Consider the following 6,845-nt stretch of genomic DNA (forward strand, 5'->3'; position numbering starts at 1 on the left):
GAATGATCACCTACCAAATGTACGCACCTACGGCTATTTTTCTCTTTATATCAACGCTTTCAGTTTTCACAACACAAACACAAAACTGATTTGTTTTAATCTGAATTACAGGAATAGCACAATCCCCAAAAAGGATTTTAGCCAAAGATTCATTTTCTTTCTTTTACATTTACAAAGTGAATATAGCTATGAGAATCTCTCAGAAATAATGTTCCCATGCAGTCAAAGAAATGCAGTCCTTTCTAAAATATGGCAAATGTGCCTTTTATCTCTGAATAGGCTTTTGATTTTAATCGGATTACTATTCTTCCTTTTCTTCTTCTTGATTTAATTTAAACTGACCGCACTTAGACAGAAGCAGAACAAAGCTGATTAATTGATTGTAGTCTGCTGCTAAATTTGTAATAAAAAGAAACATTTGGAAATAGAAGCTCCAATGTCCAAACAGATGGTAACTCCAAAGTAACATACACAAAGTGGAAAGCGTGCAGTACCATCTAAGGGCTAAGATTATTCACATTAAAGCTATTTTGTCATGTGATGAAAAAACAAGGAGTTGGACCAACAAAAAGCCACATGAAGCCATGTAAAAACATACCACAGAATACAGGAAGTAAGGAGGTAACACTAAATAGATGTGGAGTAATCTGACACAGGTGAGACTAACAACACAGCTGAAGACAATCAGGGCAAAGAGGTGGGGAAACCAGACAAAGGGAGGAAATAAAGACAAGGGGCCTTTTTCAAACCAACCCCTACACACTCCCCCTCCGTGACGGAGTGCACTCCGTCAGAAGTCACACTCGCAGCTGAATGAAGTCCCCTCCATCCAGGTGTAGGGTAGAAATACAGCAGCAGGCATTGGGACACACTTCCCTCTCTCAGGTGGAAACAGGAAGTGTGTGTTACCATGGTTTCTCAGCGGCATGGCTTATTATTAATGTACGTTATGTAAAAGTCTTTATGTAGATTATTTTTCTCTAGTAAATTATATTAGTGTAGACTTATAGCAAAACGATCAGATGGAGCCCACATTCTGTATTGTAGTTTAGTTAATTAATTGTAATATCAAAGAACAGGTTGTCTTAAATGAAAGCACAGACAATGAGACTATAAATGAACATCACAGCAGCAAAACATTTATTTTATTGTTGTAGCCGAAATTAAGTTTTACAAAGAAATCAAAAGTAGAACAATGATAAATAAATAACAGTGAGAAGTTGTCTGCAACATGATTTAATATTCTTTAGTTTTTGCAACAGTCCCTTTAAATATAAAACACGTCAACAGAAGGAAGTAAAGAAGAGGAGGCTTTTATTTGAACCTTTAAAACAATAAAAAGGGGAAATTGTTAACGTCTGTATGACAATATTAAATGTCCATCTTAGTTGGAGCAGTGTTTTGGTTTGTACAAAGACCAACACACGGAACTTACTTTTGTACAGGTCGCTCCTTCCGTGACTACCGGACGCAATAGGCATTACACATGATCGCCAAGTCGGCATCGGTGCAGACTCGCAGGCGGAGGGTTTTATGGCCCACTACCACTCCCTGCTAAGTGGTTTGAGACAGACTTAATATGGCTGGCCCTCCGCGTGGATGTGCAAACTTATTTTTACAGTCTATGGTGCAAACGGGGGGGTAGTGGGTAGGGCTAGGGTGTAGTGGACGTTTGTGTAGGTTGAAAATGACCCAAGATAAGAAACACTTGAAGCAAGTACTTCAAAATAAACTAGGAAACACTAAAGACACAGAGAACCTAAGAGTGTAAAGATACACACAAGGACAAAAACAAAACAGGAAACTCTAACAACTAAAATAGGAAACATTTAAATAAACAAACGCAAAAGGGAAAAAAGCAACTCCTGGAAAAATGAGACAAGTAAAACAAATAAAACAAGTTCCAGAAAATGAACAAAATACAAAAGGAAACCAAATAAACCACTCTTTATTTTTCTTAAGTTTTTTTTTTTAGCAACACGTTTAATTTGACAGTTTTTCATCTGCACATCTAATTTATAATTTTTAGTACTTAATATGATAAAAACGTTTCTCAATGCAAAGCCTAAAAGGCTCTTTTCCTTTATAAAAATAGATTTCAAAAGATTAACTCCATTTTCTGTTTAGCAGAGCTCATGTATCTCTTACTGTGCTGCTGGTTTCTAATATCAGATAACAAAGTCCCCTCAGAGGTAATGCTGGCCCCATTCTCTCTTTTTCTGTATGATTTAGGATTCATTGATTCTGTTTCCTTGGAGACTCCTTGGAGACACACAGCTGTAATCTACTCTTTTGTGCAAGCAGTTTAATGGAGCAGATTTTATCTTCGATCATCGTTCTGACTGATATCCTATACAATTTCTGGAATCATGATGATAAATACAATGAAAACTGCATGAAACCAATACTGTGTTACAGAGAGGAGGATTCAATAATGGACTGGTTAAACTTCAACCTCTGGAGTGTATATGCAAACATCTGGACTGATCTTATGTTTCTCCAGCAAATTACATTAATGTCGACTTTTAACAAAACAATTAGATAGAGCCCACATTATTTATTGGAATGTTTAATTTAATGTTTAATTAATTTATTGCAATTTCAAAGAACATGTCTGAAATGAATGCACAGACAAGGATACTATAGATGAACAAGGGCAACAAAACTTTTTTTTTTGTTGTAGCCTAAATTAAGTTTTTATTGAGATTTTACAAAGACATCAAAAGTAGAAAAATAAGAAATGAATATTAAAAGTGAGAAAATGATTTAATATTCCTTAGTTTTTTCAACAGTCCCTGAAGGCCTAAGCATAAAACACACAAATACCTCACTTGAAGGAAGAAAGAAGAGTAAACCAGTATCTGATCCTCAATACAATATACATGTGAAGTTGTTAGCATCTGTATGATGGTATTAAATGCTGATCTTTGTTTGAGCAGCGTTTATACAAACACTTGCACGGAACTTACATTTCTATAGGTTGCTTCTTCCATGACGACCGAACGCAATAGGTGTTGCACATGATCCGAAAGTCGGCGTGTAGACTCGCTGGTGGAGGGATTTATAATCCTATTCCATTCCCCACAAATGGTTTGGGCTGGACTTCATATGTGGTAGTGGGTAGGGAGAGGGTGTAGCAGCTGGTTTTGTCTAACAGTCTTTTCATTAATGTCAGCTGCTTCAGAAACTTGGTCTGCAATATGTTTGTATTTATCATAAATATAAAGTTTTCCTTGCTGTGAGAGACAGAGCATCTTTATTTTCTGGTATTTCTCTGTTGGTATTTGAGTGTTTGATGTGCTGTGTATATAGAGCAGTGACCTGTGATAAAGCTGCAGCCTGCAGAGTGTCAGGGGAATCATTGCAGTGAAGTGTGGTTGATTGCACCTCTTCATTCAAACTCAATGGTAAAAAATGCAAGCTGGAGCTCTAATCTCCCGGGCGGTGAAATACAATAAATTGAGGGCATGTATGTTTTGTCAAGAGAGATGATCCATAACCTGAAAAGTCTCAGGTGGTATCCTGTTTCTCTAACTGGTGGTGGCGGAGTGCAAGAGAAAAATCTCCAACTCAGGACCTGTAGGAAAGTCTTCAGTCTGTTATGAGACTTTAGTAAAAACTAAAGCTAAAATTATTTCCGAACAGTCAAAATGCCTTGTTTTTATAGCAATCAGCTGCTATACCAATGATATTCATCCAAGCACAACAGGTGCACAATCTGTAATTATACATGTTATTTTTTCCGTAAATGGCTTAGACTGGTCAAAAAAACTGTAATACTTGGGTGTTGTTTATGCTCTATGAACTGTTGTATTTTGTAAATGTGCACAGGAGTTGCCAAGGACAATGTAAAAATAAGCTGCTGTACATCACTTTGCTTATGCCTCTTGGCATTTTCAGAGGTAATCTTGTTTTTGGATTTTTACCCCTTTCTCTCGTCAGCCGAGCTGGTTGGCTTTCTTGACTTTAAATCGTTCCAGATGGTTAAGAGCTGACGCACAGCTTTGAGAATCTTACCAAAAGGAGAGGAGCAAGAGTCTGGGTCAGTGAGTAGGATAAGAAGAAAAATCTCGCTGACTGTCAGCTGGGTTGTACATTGACTCTTGTCTAAAGATGGAAGGTTAACCTTTACAAAGTCTAAGTCATTTGAAGACAGAATGGAAGCAGGGAGTAAAAATAGAAGCAACAGAATACGTCAAAATCAATACAACAGAGGAACAATAACTGAGCTGTCTCTGCCAGCTAAAGTTTTGTCTGCCAACAGGGGATAGAAGGAAATAGTAAAGGTCAAAAGGAGCAAAGAAAAGCTGCCTTTTCAAATATAATCTCAATGCTTTTCATGATCAGGTGCACTCGGGGGCAAACAAGTTCAACATCAACTCAAGTGATGAAAAACATTTCACAGAAGTGAGAAACTTTGAACTCTCCGTCTATCCTCGCTGTTCTTAACCATAGGCTCTCTTTGTAATATACGTCTGAGTTTCACGTTGAGTTGTCTCAGCGCATTCAGGAGCATCTGGGGAAGAAAAAATGAGGACTTCAAGATGATGAGATGAAAATAACTTCACACAGTTGTCTTCTTGGGAGAAAAAGAGCAGAATGGATGAAATCAATGAATTGATCATCTCTTTATATTCTGAACATAAAAAGCAGGAGGTTAAATAAGAAGGAAAAAATCCATGGTACTCAAACAGCTCCGGTATTTCCTGTAAATGTCTGTGCTTTACAACACTACAACATTGGTGAACAAGGTGAACATGGTGTTGTGTTGCTCTGTTGGTTGTCTGCTGAATAATCAGATGATGTCAGGAGACTTCATTGATTTCTGTCGTTGCTATTCTGTGCTGGTTGTCCTTTCCTCTGCTGCTGAGAGCGGAGAATACATACCCACACATCAATCTACACAACACACATCTCAGACCTATTTGATACACACTATACAACACACCACTTCAGACTTATAACACAGGTCTGTGCACATGCCTCTTAACAGCTTTGGAGGTTCTCATTTATTTAAGACAGTTCAAGTGTGTTTCTATGTCTCTCTGTCACTCCTCAACACACACACACACACACACACACACACGCACATGCATCACACACAGGTGATAGAGTCACTGAGACAGTTTACATGAATGATGATCAATCACAGCCCCATATATTGACTCATGGTGTTATCTCATAAATCTCTGAGGTGTTCTGATTGTTTAGAGGCAGACTCAGGTCTCTTAAAACATAATGCCCTGCAGCAGCATTATTAATAGACAATCTGGAGGAATATTAGCCGTATTCGATCACTGATGATGGCCCGAGGCCAGAGAGATAGACTAATGGGCCTGCAGCTAAAGCATTAGCTGAATATGAACACAAATTCAACAATAAGAATGCATTTGCTTGGCTTATAAGAAATAAATAAGTTCGTAAACAACTCTTTTTTTTACTCAGCCTTTTCTTAAAAGTTGGAGCTTTTGTGACAAGATGAGATAGTCATTACTGTATAAACATGATGAAAATGATTCAGAGAACAATTGATCTTACCACTATTTCATGTAATTTTCACAAACAGTCAGCAAACAGCTCTTTGAACAGCTGCAGGAGAAAAAGTCACTTTAAATCTAATGACTCTGCAGTTATGCCAAAATGTTGTTTTACTTTTAATTCTTCCACTGCCTTCTTTTATGGAGTTTTTTCTTTTCAAACATTTTGCAAAACATGTGTGACTTGAACAGTTCAATAAACGTTGGCCTTTTGTGCTGCAATTCTGACAGAACGATCAGAGTGAAAGTTCTTAAGTGGACAATTAGCAGACAAATCAGTGATTTAATGAAAAGGGTTATGTATTTCCTAAAACTTCACCCTTCAATTTTTGTAAATCCTTTAAGCCTACTTCAGGTCAAGTACCTTCATCTTAAAGAGTGATGGGTAAGGACAGGAGTGTCACTGGGAATCGACAAGAATCTCAAATGTATGATAACATAAACAATCAACATAGATCAAAAAGAGATGTTTAAAAGAGCTTTTAAATATTTATAATTCAATTACAAAATTACACATTTTCCAAAAATGCTTACATTATAATTCAGCAGATGATTGTTTTCAACTTTCCATAGGATTGCAACTTCAAATGTCCACATGACCACCTGTGTCCTTGTTTAAAATCTTTGCATTAACAACAACAGCGGGGGAGAGTAACAAGGGGAGACCAAAGACAGATTCAAAATCAGTAAGAGGTAGGCTCCAAGGGGAATCTGTAGAAACAGAAGGAAATATTTATAGAGAGAAAGCAGAGAACATGGATGATAGCTGATCGCTTGATCTATTTCTGTCAACAGCGACTCTGATTCAGATGTACAGCAGACAGAGGAAAGTACAGGCAGAATAAACATAGACTGATATAAGCAGATAGGGAGACAAAATGATACACTTAAACACCCACACACGTGCACGCTTCTTCCCAATATTCTTCAGTTAGAAAGAAAACAACCTGATGTACACATCTGCTATGTGTGCACACTGATACTATACGAAGTGGAGCTTGTCACTTCGGGGTTTTATTCTGTATGAACACTTAGAGTGAGACGCTAATTACAGTGATCGCTCTGGATCCTCCCGTCTGACACTCAAAGCTCATTCCACTTTCTGTTTGTGAGCATTGAGCGCAATCACACTTGTTTTGTTAATTGACTGGTTTGAATGATCTGTGAGAGGCTGGGTGTATACAGTCATAATAATCAGGAATAATCAGAAAAACATGGGCCAACTACTTAAAGCTCCAGTCCTTCCGTAGAGAACAAGTGGGTGAATTTACATCAATTTTCTCTATAGACATTAAATAATGCACAGTG

The sequence above is a fragment of the Symphodus melops genome (assembly GCF_947650265.1).
Source record: "Symphodus melops genome assembly, chromosome: 9".
Lineage (NCBI taxonomy): Eukaryota > Metazoa > Chordata > Actinopteri > Labriformes > Labridae > Symphodus > Symphodus melops.